The sequence below is a fragment of the Athene cunicularia genome (genome assembly GCF_003259725.1).
Source record: "Athene cunicularia isolate RWA chromosome 7 unlocalized genomic scaffold, athCun1 chr7_part1, whole genome shotgun sequence".
Lineage (NCBI taxonomy): Eukaryota > Metazoa > Chordata > Aves > Strigiformes > Strigidae > Athene > Athene cunicularia.
In genome coordinates, this window is record NW_020799107.1 from 34,822,338 (window position 1) to 34,840,536 (window position 18,199).

Below are 18,199 nucleotides of genomic sequence, written 5' to 3' on the forward strand. Positions count from 1 at the left end.
CAAAAGTGTGTATTCAGGAACCAGGAATTAAGAGGGGAAAGTTGAAATTTCCCCCACACTCAACATTTCAGGAACTTTGTATGTCAAAGAGTGCCAAGGGGACTGAACATGATCGTGAGCCGCTCCTGCTTTGTGAAATGCCTGCCAACTGGTGGAGTAGCCATGCAAATAACCATAAACAGGAAAAATATAAGGATCAGAGTTCACATTCATAAGCACCGCCATTACTTTGTCAATACTTGATAAGCCAAAGTATGACCTACACAAATTCAGCAGCTGAAAATGTGTTCCTGAACTGTTTTATACGTTGATTTCCATCCAACCAAAACCAGCCTTTTCACCTCCAGAAACTTATGTCAAGCAGAAGAGACATAGATCTGAGAAAAAAATCACCTCGGGGTGTGAATGACTTCTCAGTGAAATCAGTTTACATTTTTTAAATCGATTTTTTTAAACCACTCCAGAAAACGAAATCCATGTGTCCATCCTTCTGCCTCCATGTGTCTTCACTGGTGCCATTGGCTATGAACAACGAAATTCAGCTCACAAAGCACCTAAGTCTTGATTAGTGTTTCACAGTAGGCAACAGTACACGCTGATCCAAAAAGCAGCCATGTAGCAGATTTATATCAGAACTCAGGAAAAACATCACCCCCCCAAACCCCTTATTGCCCGGGTCTCGAAGTTTAGGGCAGCTCCTTAGAGAGGGCAACACCTGAGCTCAAACCTCCAGCCCCAGTGTCTCCATGAAAGAATCTGACTCCTGAGACTGGCCCCCTAAAACCTTCATAGTGAGCTTTCCCACATCAAATAAAGGCTGTTTATTAGGTGAGGGAGCTTGTTTAACAATCAGGTTACATTCGCTCGCGGTCACCTGGGAAACATAGGTTGTAGCCCTTGATATAATAAATAATTATCAGGATTTTGAACACATTTGAACACATGGGATGTTTTGCCTCATGCTGCGTTTTATACAGAAAGACCTGAGCAGTTTGCATCTGGACCTAAATTGCCTTTAGTTTTGTTTTTTTTTAAAAATATTTCTAACTGCTGTTTCAATGCATCTCTAATGCAAAACTCTCTCATGATCTGCTTGGGCAACACAGAGTTTTGTTTCCTAGATTTTTGAAGTGTTAAGATTTATGAATGGGGGCACTTAATATTAGCATAAAGAGAAGAACTAGTTTTACAGACTTAAGCACAGAAGTGATGACACTGAAAACTAAAGGTGATGTCGCAGTTCTTCATTCAATCAAACACGAGCATCACAGAAAAGTGGAGGAAAAAAAAAAAAAGCCTTTTTTTTTTTTTTTTTTAAATCAAGGTTTAACATTATTAATCTAAGTCATACTCCAAGGTAAATTTATCAAAACTGTTTAAAAATCCTCAAGCCCTGGTAAACTTTGGTCATTCAAAAATGTTACCAGCCCAATATTAAATATATTTTTCCAAACACAGAGTAGACACAGTTGTCACTCGCTGTGTGGCATCGCCCAAATATCCCTCCGTGCCACAGGTTGCTTATTCTGAAATTGGGTTTTAATAAAGAATGATAGACAGGCAGGCAAGCTTGCTGGCATTCATTACATATGTAAAGTCAGTTTATAACACTGAAAGGGAAGTTTTTGGTGTTATTCTTTTACCTGGACATCTAGATTGTAATCATGAGGGCACTTAGACTTTTTATGTATTTGTGAAATGTACCAAATTCTATCTTTTTTTTTTTTTGCCACCTGCTCCAAGATCAGCTTGGATGGTTCTGCTTTAACAAGAAACACATCGCACAACGTCACAGTGTTTTCAATTTCAAGCCACAAAGTCTGCGTTCTTTAAAAAGTGAGCCAAGAGGGTCTGCAAAGGTCACAGGCATCCACCAAGTTACCTAGATAAATATAAATTTACACTTTGGAAAGCAAATCTGTTGTTGCGGCAACACTGGAATATGTTGTTAATAGGTATGACAAAGCAGTAATAGCATACCAGCATTTTTTTGTATTTCCACTTCAAACAGCAAATCCGACTGAATTTACCTAATACTTCAATAATCCAATTATAACACTTTACTAGCAGAAATCATCAGCACATAAGCCTCCGAGTCTGTTAAATTAGGACTGTGTCGAGCTGCTCACCCAAGATGCATTTCAAACTCTGGCAAACAAGTTCCTGCAAGATCATCGGGCTCATTTTATGCCGTCACGTATTAAAATGCGATGGCATAAAGTGAGCATATAAACACCACTTCAAATGCAGGGCTACCGACCTAATGAGAGATCCGCGCTAACCGAGGCAGTAATTACAGGTGCAGGACACTGAGCAGCACAGGAAAACTCACAGTTTTCCAACCAAACTAGAATACAACCAATTTCTCCATTTGTGACTTGGCAGAAATGGTAAATTTTGGTGTCAACCTCAGAAACCATTGATTTATTGATGAAAAGTCCATTTATACTAAATACTGTGTGTTCTAAACACAAACAGCCAATGTTTTTCAATACTGGAGGATTTAGTGCCCATAAGCATAATTTCATTTATCTTTTCACAGTCATATCACTTCCTTTTACTCCCTTACACCATAAATCTGCACTCAGTGATTGTGGTTCTTGCATATCAATCTAACGCCTTTCCCCCCCGCATATGTAGTATTTATTTAATGGATCAAGGGAACTATCCTTCAAACAAAATGGGATGTTCTATTCACAGTTAGAACATTAATATGTCAGTAAAGTTACTTTCCTTCAAAGTAGGAGAGAATAAATCTTGAAGGCTTAGATTCATACGGGCCTGTTAATGAGCAACGATGGTGCGATTTTTCAAAAATTACGTGACCTAGTCAATTCCTGAAATTTAGACAAGAGTTTCGGTCCATATTTTAGTAATTACAGCAGAAATACCTTATAAGATTATGAAAACAAATAGCTTTCTGGGTGTTGAGTGTTTGTGAAACGCACGTTGTTACTTGAGGAAGGCTTAGAAATGTGCGATGCACTACAACCAGAGAAAGTCTTGCGTCAAAGTTAGTTCCTAGTCCTAAAGAGTAAAATTAAACCACAGATTAAATATTACCCACAAAGTAAATGTTCTTCTACTTCCCCAAACTGGTGCCTCTATGCAGATCTGAGTTTCCTTAAAGAATCAGAGTTTCAAGCCAATAATTCAGCTGGGTCCACTTCTAATTTTTTAAGAGAACTGTATGGTTAAATACCAACTGCAATTAATAGAGTGCTTTGAAAGATAGATTATTACTGTAATTTCTACTGACATTTTGTGTGCAGTATGTTTCTCTTTACTAATTAAATACCATGAACTATTTTCTGAGGTTTAATATATTTCACAAAATTTCCAATTTATAAATAAGTCAAATTCAGAATATTTAGTTGTAGTTACGTGACAATGTAAAGCAGAGATGGTATAGAAGAGGTAGACTGGATGAAAAGAAATGTAGATTTTATCTACTCCATGTTTGGCAGTTGGCTGTGGAAAATTTAATCCAGCCATAAATCTCCAAACCAACTCTGAATTTGTATTACATTATTTTTAAAATAATTACAGCATTTTCACATCCCCTAAAATATGCCATAAATCCATAAAAATTATCCATATGTTATATATCTAGGAATGAATTAATTACTTTTCACTGCACTGTAAAATACAGATAAAGGAACTCTACCCAGAAAGTTAAAAATGCCTTTAATAGACGCTTTTCCATATGCATAATAAGGAATTATTGCACTAAGGGATTATCTAAAAACTGAATTTATATGACAAACCGTTAAAACAGCAATTTACACTGACTCTTCTGTCTCCCTAAGAGCTTGTTTGGGTGCCCACATCTGGGAACAGATGTGGACACGGAGTACAAGTTACCTGTGCTGACAAACCTGGCACAACGCAGCCCAGCCCAAACCTGACAACAAACCCTGATCCACAGCTCCTCATCTTCCCGTGGGAGAGCTTTTATTAAGTGCTTAAATGCAACCCACCGCAATTTTTTAAATATTCTTCCAGTTGTTTAAGACAGCAACATGAAGAGCCTCACGTGTAAGGTCTATGCACCCTTTAGCAATGTCAGTAAAGAAGACAAGACCTCTGACAGAGAGGAAAAGAAATGAAAAGGAAAAATCCCTCTGGACAAATTGACATTATTGTAACAAAGACCTTTCAAACTCATACATTCTTTAAATATTAAAATATTGGATACCCCTTTCCAGTAGGGTTTCTAAACATGTTAAAAAAAAAAATAATAATAATAAAAAAAAAATAAAGCTAACACAGAACTGGGATATGTCTTTAAAGATAATTAGAACAAAATCAAATCTGCAGATTCTCCATAGCCCATCTATTTAACCACATATTTGTCCAGTTACCATTGCCCCGTCCATTGTCATCTAATGCTTTTGCTATGCTAATTTGCTAAAAAGGATACCAAAGCAGTATGTGAGAAACGGCAACTCTGGGGGAGCCTGGCTTCTATCAGCCTGTCAGGGCAAGGCTGATACCTGGAGCCCCCTGGCCACAGCAGAGCCCAGGGAGGGGAGCACGTGGAGATGCAGGTCTAGGTGATTATTCACCCACAAAGGGCAGAAAAATGCTGGGGAGGGGAGAGCAGAGCAGGTAAAAGCCCCAAAGTTTAGACACTGAATATCTAGAAGACAGCTGGAAAAGATTTAAGGAGTGTTTCAATCTCTCTCCAAGCAAGAGGTGCCAGCAAAAAAACAAACGTAGCTCTCTCTATATATATTTTTTTACGTGACAAAAGTTGATTCTCAGCTTGTGGATGTTTTTAATAGACAGAAAAACCTAACTCTGAAAAGATATTCAAGAAGTGTTATGAAAAGGGAAATCTGATGCTTCAAAAACCAGAAGGGACAAAGTAATGTGAAATTGCAGCAGAGATCCAAGACTAAGAGCCAACCCCGTTCCCCAGTCACAAAGTTCCCACTAAATCCTGGACATTGATGAAATTACGGTTGTGCCCCGAGACAAACATTCCAGATTAATCCCCGCAAAGCAGTTACAGTTTGCAAAGGAAGCACCAAGGCCAGGGTGAAACATATGGAGGGTGGATACCCCTGTGGTCGTGTTGGTAGATTTGGGAACATATAGTGTGACAAGAAGAGTCCGAGGTGAAAATGTTGCAGTACAGAAAGTGAGAGACCCAATAAAACAGCACATAGAAACACGCATGCTGTGGCAAACAACTTGTGTCAAGGAAAAGCCCAACATTCAGAACAGAGTACGGGCTTTTAATGGATTGCCCTGCTCGGGAAGAGATTTAACCAGACATAAAGAGCACAGAGTGTGAAGAAAGAGGACAGGCAGCATCACTGCCCTGCAGAAATTTTTCCAAAGAGCCAACGGACAGTACAAGAGTGAAGAAATAAACCCCTGATGTGTGACATTTATTAATTCTGTACCGAATACCCATACCAATAAATTGCTAGACATAGACAAGGCCAAACTAGTCAACTAGTATGATTTGGGCTGCTAGAAGCTGCCAGCACTTGGCATCTCCCCAGTGTCTCGAGTAGAGCCAGTGTTAAAAGTTCTAGATCCCCAACTACCAACTTAGAGTATCGGACCTCACGAAAGAAGTTGTACTACAGCTTTACCCCAGATTTATAGTGGGATTTTAGTGGCATGTGCACATCAGGCAGAGGGGACACCTCAAACTCCTTGTACATAGAACCAGACCTACAAAGTTTTTTATAGCAGAAACAGCTTTTATGGGGCCAAGAAAGGAGCACCTGGGTGATAACAGCATACGGGTTCATAAACACCTTTAAAGTGATATAGTTTCATCTCCACTAGAGCTTTCACCATGACAGCAGCTCTTGCAGGATGCTCTGTGAGCAGATCCTGACATCACCATGTAAATCTGTGATTTTTCTCTATCTAGAGACCATTTTCTTTAATGGTGTGTTTGAACAGTGCCCAAGCGTACCTGAGGTCTCCTTGGTTGGGAACTTTAGGAATTTTGTCGGTACAAAAAAACCCCCAAACAAGTAGCTAATAGCAATCTATCACGTCTAAAATCCATCCAGTAATCACTTTGCGGTGCAGCCCTGTCTTTTATGTGGTTTGTTAAATGTCTCGCACAGTGTGTGGGTGTTGCGCAAGTAATAAATAATAATAACTAATATTTGTAATGCTCTTATAACAGTGGCTAAACCACTAACATGCTGACTAATACTGTCTCCCTGGCTCCCTGTACTGTCTGCAATCTATCCGCATTCATCTTGGCTCCTACACGAAAAGCTAACAACTAAGCCTAACAGAGGAGAGACCCTCCTACAGCAAGGTGATAATGAAAATGACAAGTTAATGATATTAATTATATCTTCATAGGGACACGTATGTTTTACGACATGACACTGTTTCACAACAGACCACGCCTTCGCACGTGTGTTACCCTCATCTGCCCCTTCCTAAAATGTATCCCTGAGATTATTCAGCCAAGGAGTCAACTGCGTGTTTCACCTTAGAAAGGCGGAATCCAGCCTAGGGATGGGCATGAAGGATTTAACACAATCATGCTTGTCTTTGATCCCATTTGCATGTATCTGCTCTTTCCCTGGGAGGGAGGGGAGCTGCTCCTCTCTTCCCAGCACCTCCTGGGGCTGCCCCAGCTGAAGGGTGAAGCCGGTGGCACTGCAGGGTTGGCCTTCTGGATAGGGACTCCAAGAGCACTGAAAGCAAACCAGATAGAGGGGGGAAGCACAGAGGGAGCTGGAGTGCAACAGGAAATTATTTAAATTGATACAGGGATGTGGAAGAATCAAGACGTTTCTTATTATTCTATTGGTCAACAGTTTTGACCACCAGAAAAGAGTAGGTGAGATGGAGGGACTCACCTCTGACTTCTGAATCATTGACAGGTCCTAAAGGATCTGTCAAAGTGCTCTAAATACATCTTCTACTGCGCTGATCTCTGTGAGACTGGAAACGAAAGACAAACCATGATCTGATTTGACACCTCTCTTTATCGCGGGTGGAACCAGGCTCCAGATTTTTAATACTAATGCTTTGGGACATTTAAAAACCACATATGAGGCTTGGCTCTCTCCCTGCTGTTTACATGAAAAAGTGACACTCTGATTCAGTCCATCTCATCAAATTCATGATTTCAAGAAGTTTCTTTAAACATGTCGGCAACATCACACTAACTTTTCAATACCTCTATGTCAATACATTGCCAGTTGCTTAGGGTTATTTTTTTTCCTGTTAGAAAGAAGGTCAAAACAGCAATGCAAATGTATTAGGGGAAAAAAAAATGCATTCAAGTAACATTACTTGTTTCTGGAGTCAAGATGCCAGTCCATCTTTAAATCACGCAGTTGAGTATTCAATTCACAAATACAATGAGGGTACTTTTAAATTTTAACTGTCATATTCTGTTATGCTGCCTGATGTTAAGTTGCATTATGCTAACAGTGAATGGGATAGGACAGAACATAATTCACCACATTATAAACAGTATAACGTAACTTGACAACTGGAATTTAAAAGGACGAAATTCTTAACCGTAGGATCATGTTGTATATTCCTATACACTTACAAAGCCAGCAGCAAAAGATCCAGGCATAAAAGCTGATAATATACCTATTGCCAGGAAAAAAAATGTTGTCTCATTTTTGTGGCATGCAAATAATTGGGAGCAGTTTTCTTAACATTTTTATTTCCCGACTGCACAGCTGTCACTTTCCTTTCCGTGCTACTTAGGGAGGCACTTGGTGGTGGCATTATCTGAAAACTTTTTTTCATACCTAAGCCACAGAGCAGCATTCACTTTTACGGAAGCTGTTTTGTTTGCTCTCCTGGGCTAAAATAAAGAATGAAGTAACACATTTCTTCAACATGAATATGCTAACAGCCATAAATCTGCTCCCTGGCATTACTGTAGAACAAACCATAGTAAATGTTTAAAAATGTGCTCCTAAAATAAGCCCTGACTGAGCTTTGATGTCACTTTATTTAATTCACATTGGCACTGCATACACAGCTCAGTTTACCAGAGAGGATTCATTCTTTACTGAAGCATAATTATATTATCAGATATTCAGTAGAGGCCATAAACCACAAAATGGAAATTAGACTGTCAATGGCCATTTTATACTACAAGGATTATTGTATTTTAACGTTTGTGTTGTCAACCACTGTGCTGGCAATCTAGCATGTGGACCCCAATTTTCAACATCACTCTAACCTGAATAAAATTTAAATATATGAACACCAAATTGAACAATCAATAACAATCTTTTAAGCTATATAAGCTTCTGACTGGCAGCAAACAAAGCAAAGGCACAGAGGCAAATCAGTCAGGAAGCTCTGTTTTCCTGACTATGCATTTCAGGCTGAGGGAAACTTATTTCGGTGCATTGTTTCCCAATCTTCAATATATATATTTAAATAAATAAATAAATAAATAAATAACGTGAGCTACAGCTTTCCCTTCGTTGCCCACTCAGATTTGTAAATGGAATTTATTGCACGCAATGTCCTCTTATAGATTAAATTAATGTTATTGTAAAGAGGTTTAATGCTCAAAGATATTTATGACTCATGCTGAGAAAGAAGCTGTACTCAGTTATGATGATTAATATAATTTTCCTAAGTTCTCACAGATGAAATTGCTCCATGTGCATATTTTGAGTACAAAACAGATAACCATAATTCTAAGAAAAGGCAGCCACGATTGTGTTACTGATGCATCATTTGGAATTAGCAAGTTGCTTGCAGAGCGCACGTGAAATGCTTTTGTCGGGTTTGGTTTCTGCTTGATAGGCAACGGGAGAAGCAACATTCACATCACCACTAACCTGTGTTTGTATTTTGATCTCAGCAGAACAAAAGTTAGTGCTTATAGAAAGTTTTTACGGCCAACCACTAGTAAGACAGGCTGGGATTTAAAACTTATATCTTCTGTCCAGAATGAAAACCAAACACGATAGGATTTGACAACTTATACCGAGAAACTGAAGATGTACTAACTCCTCTGGCACATGGGTTTGAAAAGGGTGCAATCTCTGCGTTGTTGCAGTTAAAGCCTCAAAATGGATCACACATGTCTGATTAGAACAGCGCTCCAACAGTTTTGCAAGGTCAGTGAAGATTAAACTATCTCTGCTCCTTACCTTTTGAGGGTCAGCCGTCACTAATAATAAAGATTACAAACGTCCATTTAACATTCTGCCTCTTATGGACTTAACTTTACTATAATTAGATTGAAGCACTGTGACTATTACACAGTCCAGTTCCAAACTGTGAATTTTCCTTTCAGATTTTAACTAACCTTTTTGTTGTTGTATGAGAATAGCAAACTAAAGTCTGTGTAAGAAATGGGGAAATTCTGAAAATCAAATAGACTGCAATAATTGAAAAAAAAAAAATAATCCTGAATCAGAGATATGTTGATTCCTAGTATTTTTCCTCCCTCTTGCATTTCTTTAGATTATGGCTAAGAAGCTGGTGAATTTGCTAATCTAAATAAATCAATATTGAATGTTACCCGAGTTGAACCAATTTCATAATTTAGGTATGAACGCTTGTCTGTGCACTGGGGACGACAAATGTTATAGGTATTAGGGACTCAATACCCTTTCTTCCAAAGGCAAAGACTTCCCAACCTGGGACAAAGAGGACGGAATTTGGTCTGAAAGTGCAGTGAATAATGCACAGCTGTAAAGGGACCCCCAATATCAGTGCCTGATATTGATGGGACTGATGCGTATTATAAAATAGCACAGTCGTACGAGTTGACGGAAGAGCCAATAAAAGTTTCGTCAAATTTTTCATACACTTCTAGTATGATGAAAGTGAAGGAAGCTAATTTTTCAAGAAAGACTTAAAGCAAAGGCCTCTATATGTCCCATTGAGGTAAGACCTTAAGGTTACACATACCTTGACCCTACTATCTCCCTTCAGGTTCTGCCAAAGGCGTATATGCTACAAATGCTTTGTTGAACGTTACGTCACTGGATAGTGAAAAGCTGATGAACTGGAGTCAGATGTGCTGCTTAAACCTTTTTTTTTTTTTTTCCTAAGTAATATTTAAGACTATAAAAGCTTTGGAATAAACGTTTCTCAGAAGAAATACAAATATATTTATTTCTCACTTCATCACATGGTTGGTCCCGTGTTTCAATTTCCAGAGCCCCTTTGAAAACCACATGCTATAAGTTAATTGGTTTAATCTGGTTGTGGGAGTTATCTATTTTTACCTGCAGTTATATATGAAACAATTACATATGAAATATTGATTGTTCATTAATGCGGGGGATATCTCACAATACATTTTGTAATAGTTCTGGCTCCTAGAGCACAGTAACTGTGAGGAGGTCTAGGGAATTTTAACTAGGTTTTAAAGCTGTAAATGTTATTTCAAATTGCTCGGCATCTGAAGTCAACACGAAGGTGTTACATATAAAAAGAAGACATAAAAATGCATCTAAAGAAAACAGCAACGTCACTGTGCTAAGGAGTATATGTTCTAATACTTATAGATATTCCTTTCAATTTCTAGTTACTTAAGATGAGAACATACTACTCTTTACAAATACATTCTGTTGGTTTCTCTGGAAGCTGGTCTCTATTTGCCATGCTCATGCTTATCCATTGCTCCACATGATCAGAGTCAAGTCATTTATGGTAAAGATACTAATAGCAATAAACACAAATTTCTACAATGATATAAAGACAAACATCAGTTATAAAAGAGGAGGTAGCAACTACAGCTTCAGAAGTCCAGAAAATTCTCAACTCCCAAATCGCTTCTGTGTGAAGGCTGAATACAAAAGCGTGGAAAACATAAACCAGGTGGAACACAGTTCTCAGAAAGCAAGGAGATAATTTGTAATAACAGTGCGGTTTATTGCATTATCTATAACTAATATAAACACTTAAATTTGTTTGAAAAGATTACTGCTGGGAACTGTATGATGTATCGATAGAGCTAGCATGCTTCAGAGCAAATCTTGATCACAACGGGATTTCTGATCCCAGAGATTCCGTCCTTAGCAAAAACAATTTGCAAGATTTACAAAACCAACATACTATAGTCATGATCTTTAAAAGGAGAACGTTGTGAACTGGTTGAGGTTCTCCATGGACGGTATACCCTAACCCAAATCCATTCAGCCCCAAAAAATAAACTGTTCTTCTACCTCATCACTTGCAGTCTCAGGTGCCAAATCCCCTTGAATCATAAAAAATCCAGTCTGTCATGCTGGGTTTTATTCACCCTATATGATTCTAGATGTTTGCAAAGGTTTTTGGTTTTTGTTTTTAAGGTGTTATTTAAAACAGGCTGAATTTTTCCAAAAGGACATTTGACAAATTCAGACAAAGCACATTGTTCCAAACTAACGCATACCCTGATTGCTATGGAAATCCATGTCACATATTAATCACACTTCTATATATTGCATCCACCATTTTTCTCAAGGCTTGCTATAGAAGATGCTAGCCCAAAAAATTTCCCAGAAATCTTTCTCCACTTAACAATTTATTCCAGTTTCCATCCACCTCCCTCTTTACGTTAGCTCTTGTCAGCTATCATTATAAGTGAACAACAAAAAGGCTTAAAGACGTATATACCCTTAAAAAAAAAAAAAAAAAAAAAAAAAAAAAAGGAATTAAAAATCCCACAGCTTTCAAGTGTGAACCGGATTAATCACACATAATAATTATCCAAAGTGATAACACTTATTATAAGATCACATAAACACCGTTAAACGAACAGTGGCAGTAACCTTTAGGAAGGAAAAATAAAGCCACCAAAAATAATACAAATCAAAGTTTCTGCTGGAAAGACTTTCTGGGTAAGGCTTCTCTGAAACCCATAATGAGACTGATGTGCAGCTTTTTCAAAGCAAATGACAGTCACAGTTGAATTACATGTTCCATACATCTTCAAAATGCAGTAGGAAAAACAGACACAAAATACGGGTGGGGAAAAATTACTGGTATCCAATCTCTCATCCTTCAGCAGTCCTCAAAAACTTAAAAACCTCTTTTTCTAAGCTTGTTTTCTAGATCGTCAATGTAATTATACAACAATTCATACTCTCCATATTAGCAATTCTTTGTTGAGCTTCATGCAGTTCTAAAACCAAGGCTTTCAAAGACTTTTTTTTTTTTTTATTGCATTAGCTGTGGCTTCAAACATATCAGCCTTTTCCTTGAAATTGCTTTGTTTCTTAAGAAACTCTGTTGAAAGTTTGGTTTTGATCTCATATTATCACTCGTTATAGCTCCCAGTAAGTATCTGAGGAATAGTTTCCAAGAAATTCTGCATGTACAACTGCACACTTCTTAAGCACAAGTGAATCCTGGTGAATTCTGGTACCAAAGAGAAGATTTGTTAGCCCAAGTCACCAGTCGAGCAGATTTTTAGGCACATCCACAGTGGCAGAATGTGCCCCAACACGGGACCTTCTGGATATAAGGATAAAGCAGCCCACAAACCTGTTACCACTTCCCCATTTCAGGTCGATCAATGTTAGAAATTTTCTAATGGTCCACGACCAGTTCTGGAGGGGATCATGATCTAAATATATGGGTCAGGCAGAGGGGAATTTGAGGGAAGATACAAAGCGATATTTAAAGTATGGAAGTTTAAGGAAGATGGTATATAATAAAATTTTCTATACAAGTAGTTAAAAGGCAAAAAAAAAAATCTTGAAATTTTTAAATCTCTAAACGTATTCACTGTGCAAACCTGTAATATTAGTAACTATTATCAGGAAGACAAACTTAGGGTATAGCAATGACTATATGAAAGTACTGAGACCACAGACCACATATGTGCTTAAATAAAAGCAAAAATAATTAAGGATAATACAAAATTCTGCAGATCATGACCAGAATGTTTTTAGGCAATATTCTCAGAGCAGAGACTACGCATGAACCAGAACTGAGGTTTGTGGTGCCCAGCATCACTGCGGGAGGTGGGATGGACGCTGGTGAAGAAAGGGCTTTGAGCTGATGACAGAGCCTCTGAGAAGAGCGATAGCAAAGAAACCACAGAAATTCTCCGAGAAATCTTCACCTTGCAGAAATTCAGAAATGAAAGATCGCCTGTCCACCGCTAAATGTATGTATCATTATAGCACTAAAGTGGTTTTAATCTTCATAGTAAGTAACAGCATGTAAGCAGCCATTATAAGAAAAATAAGTGAAAACATAAGAACAGCTTGTTCACAGAATTTTTTTCCTCTCCTCCTTCAGACGAGTCACATTTTGCTATTTGCCTATTGTCCAAGAAACTGTTTGGGATCATTAAATATGTAAGGGGCTCAGATATCTATATTTTACCTTTATGTCAAATAGTTACATGTCATACATAAGACCTCACCAAGGAGTTGTTGTGATTAGTTGCCAAGAAGCATCAAGAATCAAATACAATTGTTAGTGTTTAAGGGTTTTCCTGTTTATTTCTACAAACATACAGGATAAACACTGTCAGGCCAAAGTAAACTATGGAGTACACATTTTTTTCCAAAATGAATACCCTATAAAAGCCTAGGATGGTTGAAAACTACATTTAAACCAATTCATTCTGGTGACAATCTGCGTGAAGACTTGAGGATATTTCATAACCCAGAGACCCTGTTAATTAAAGTTATCATTAAAAAGCTACCCTTGGTTTAGACCTAATAGTTGGTGAAGATCCTGCTAAACACATCAAAAAAATGTGGTTACCATTTGGATCTGATCAAAGAAAGTAAAATAGATATGGGATATAGTTTTAAGAAACAAAACTGCAAATTCAGCTTGGATTGAAAGAAAAAAAACAACGACCTAGCAACGCATATGTACAGTATCATAAAATCTAAGCTGCCACACCAGGGACTGAATTTTGAGTGACATTCAAAAGATTTTCATTAAAGCATCCATTTGTTTCAGTCATTTGAGAACTATTTAGTCACTTAACTCTCCCAGATGAATTTTTTTCAGATGCCAATTGACAGAGGAAATTCATTCCAACTAGAGATAAATCCCTACTTTCACTGCCAAGAATTTTCCTGCCATAGACAATTATTGGTCTAGAGGGGACTTTTTGTTTCTTCTTGAAATTTAGCTTCTTCTAAGAAACCTATGTAAAATTAAGTTCTTCATTAAACTGACAATCTGGTAAGTCTACCTTTGTGCTTTGTTTCTTCTAAGGCAAAGTTAAAGAAGATAGGAAATGAAAGAAACGTTCATATATAGGGATCAGTAAAGAATTTGTTGGGGGAAAAAAAAAAAAAAAAAAAAAAAAAAAAAAAAAGAAAATACAGCCTGGGCCAAGTAAGCACTTGTTTTCTTAACATTTTTTTTTTTTAAGTATGCAAAATGGAAACATTTATTTCAAAACTGATCACACACAATTACTTTCAAAATCTATTAACTGCATTAATCCCTATATTACTTGTTTTCAATTTGACTCATTCCATGATATTATGTATTCTATGCTACATAGACCTTTTTCTAAGTATGCGTGGTCTTCGAAATCTCTGAGTGTAAATTTATGTTTTAGAGGCAATGTTTCCATGAGAGCTCATGGCATGAAACATCTGTTTCAATGTCATGTTTTTTTAAATGAGGAGAAAGCTCTGAATTTACTAAGGCTTTTCAAATGAGATATATAAAATAAGGCTGCTCATTGGTGGTCATCAAGGACCAGGATGACCTTACTTTCCATCAACAAAGAGCATTAACAGCAATGCTACCTCTTAGATGAAATTCCAGAGAGGTGAAGTTTTTCTATTTGGACAAATCCAAATTTTATTATCTATTACAGCTCCTGTCTCCCTGTTAGTTGTTGTACTATTAATTACCACACACTGTTACCCATTAAAGCATTGAATTCATCCTTGTTTGTCTTCTGTGCTCTGTCCTGGTGTGCTTCAAACGGCCAAAATATTATGAAATATCTGGAAATTTCCTCTGAAATAAAGGACAACAAAAAGGGCAGAGCAGAAAGAGAAAGTTCATCGTTTTAAACACTTAGAGTGGCAGAATAAGAATAATGGATCAAAATTACTCAAAATTAGGTCTAAAGGAGAGAGAATTTGGTTAGCTGGGAAATTTTCAGAGGATCATCGTATTCTTGAACAATAGGATAGTCCAAGCAAAGAATAGAGCTATAGTATTAAAAAAAAAGGAGAATATTAGAACAGTCTGCTAAGTACAGGTAGAAGCTTTGTTCAATAACATCCATAATGTAATACATCTTTCAGTGAGGACTAATTTAAGTGTAATTTAAAATATAAGGTGATGGACAAAAAACTGTGTGTCATTAGAAAACTATAAGAAGGAATTTGAAAACACGGTTTTGCCACATTCATTATTCATAATTACATCAAGCAACACTCGGTCACTGAGGCAATATCAGGAAAAAAAAAAAATGGTTACAGAAAGCAAAAGCCAGTCTGCCACATGGCTGGACAATATACGTTAAAAAATACCTAAGGAGGTTCATGAGATATATTTCCTTTTTTTCCCAGATGGCTATGGCACAAATAAAGGCTTCAGCATTTGTGTTCTGTGCTTTGCATTTGAACTGTAATATATCAGAAAGAAATTTTCAACAGGGCTGAATTAAAAAAAAAAAAAAAAAAAAAAAAAAGAACTGGGAGAAAAAAATCCGGGATTGTTGTGTGCTTTGCTCCTGCAGCTGCCCCACTGGCATTACGCCGTTATTGCATCCCAAGGAGGAAGGGGTGGGAAGGTATTATATTGCCCATTAATTGCCAATATGTTAATTGTATGAAAACAGTTCCCTCAAAATCAAAATTTTGACAAGCTCAGGGGATTTATCTATTTGTTGGCTTGGAAAATTTTGCTCCATAAAACAAATGTAATGCATGGTGGTGTGCTGTTGGTTTAGATGTTGCCAGAAGAAGTCTTAACAGGACAACACAAAAGCCTGTGGTGGTCAGAGGAAAAACACATTTTGACTTTTATGGTCTCCAGGTCATGATTAAGGGAACCAAAGAGAGTCGGCATCACCGCAGGACACAGGCAGCCTGCGTGCAAAAACCAAGCGGCTCCTGGAGCTTCTCTCCCCATCTAAGAAGGTGCCCATTCTGTGTCCTGCACTATTTAAGAATTGTCATTAATGGAGAGATTCATTTTTCTACATTTTTCTCATAGTAGAGTATAATAGATTAAAAATGCGAGGGGGGGGGGAAAAAAAAAAAAAAAAAGAAAACCACCACCAAAAAAACCCAACCTGCAGACTCGTAAGATTTGAAGCAAAAATAGGGTTCAGTCCTAAATCCTTCATGTGCCTGGAAATCCCACTGCACTTTTCCCATTTTGGTGCTTAATAATTAGTCATTAACTCCTGTCCTGCGATGAACAGAACACACTCATCTACCACTTACTTGACAAGATCGGGCTCATGTTGATTATTTTAACAGACTAATTTAATTCAGGTTTCTGTAGTTTCTCTAGGAATTTGCCAAGCAGAAATTTATCAGATTCCATATAAATCTATGTCAGGGAGAACTTTAATGGAAATGACTACATTAAGAATTCAGGATTGGGCCCTTAATAGCTGCTATAATTTATCATCTTTTTAATATGGAGAAATCAGTAAAATGAAATATTCTAAAGACATAAAAGTAATAACCCAATCATTTAATATGAAAGAATAACTAGACAATACTGCCCTGAAGAACTATAGATAGCCTGACGGAACAGCACTGAATATAAAAGCCAGAAAAGCATCAGTATTAATTTCAGGGAAATGCTGCATTCACGTAAGAAATGCCAGTGAAAAGAAAGCAAACCGATCAAATTTTCTACATCCTCAATACTTTTTTTGGAGGCCTTCAGACATGACTTTGGTGGTATTATCACAGACAGAAATCACAGTCCTCGGTTCAGAGTGTGGGAGGGAGAGGGAAGATCCTGACCACAAGAAAAAAAAAAAAAAAGAGCTGAATTCCTTGGGAAAATTTGCAATTTTGATCCGTCATGAGAAAGAAAAATGTATAAATTTGCAGTAGGTAACTATTAGCTGCATTTTCATCTACAGCCATTATAACTCTATAAATACATGTTTTGAAGGTAATATAACCTAAATAATAACTCAGAATCAAGGCAAAAATGTACTAAAATGAGAGGCTGTCATTTTAGTCATAATATTAAAACTAAATACAAATTCTAATAGAAAAGAAAACTGTCTGTTTTGCAATTGTACCTACCTACTACATTGCTTTCAATGAGAGATGTCAAATTACTTTAAAAGGGAGATTAATACTTATACCTTGCTTTTATCTAAAGGGAAACTGAGGTCTGAGAGGCCAGTGGCAGAGCCATGATGGAAGGTGAGCAGTCCAGTAAGCTGGATGTTAGACTGGGCCACAAAAACTCTGCTGGCAGGAGTAGTCATGGGAATGTGCTACAGGTGTGGGTACAGCCGGTCACTCCATCTTTGTAATTTAACCTGGAATTCACTCTCCTCTCAGTGATGGTTGTTGATTCCCAAGGAAGGATGGAGAACTGGTCTTAAAAGGTTAAAATTGTGTATTTCTACCACTCGTGAAGTTCCTGAAGCTTCTCTCCTGCTTTGAACAGCAACATAGAGACAAAAATCTCTGCTCAGCTGCTGACAGAGTCTGAGAGGCTCAGGCTTCGGGGCACCTTCAGATTTTCCATTCTGGATGTACATAGGATCTTTGGGATCTGACCTCAAATGTCATCAAATATATATTAAAAAAAAAAAAAAAAAAGAGGTGACTTTTGCTAGTGGTTATTTTCAAAGGAAAGGTCCTTTGCACTGTGTGGTGATAAAAGATTAGAATGAAATATATTTAAAAGCATCAAAAATTTCTTAAAACATATCACAGAACAGAAGTGAAAGGCCTGGTTTTTTTGGTTTTTTTTTCTGTAACAGGAAATTACCATTTGCCTTTTCTAGCATTACATGAACTGTGATAAATTCATCTTTATGTGCCAAAGAAAGAAAGAAAAAAAAAAGCCCTCACCCAATTAAATGTGCGTGTGCTTCATGCCCACTGCTACTAGGGGCAGGATGCAAACTTCTATCTGTGACTGCCAAAAAAAATGGTTGTGTAGCTCTGGAAATGCTTTACTGAACTATAGTAACATCATTTAACAATTTAGCTAGTTGATAAAACTAAAAATACTGCTAATTCACATTTGTAATATGCTAAATTGCCTGCAACTAATTTAAACAATAAGCAAGCCA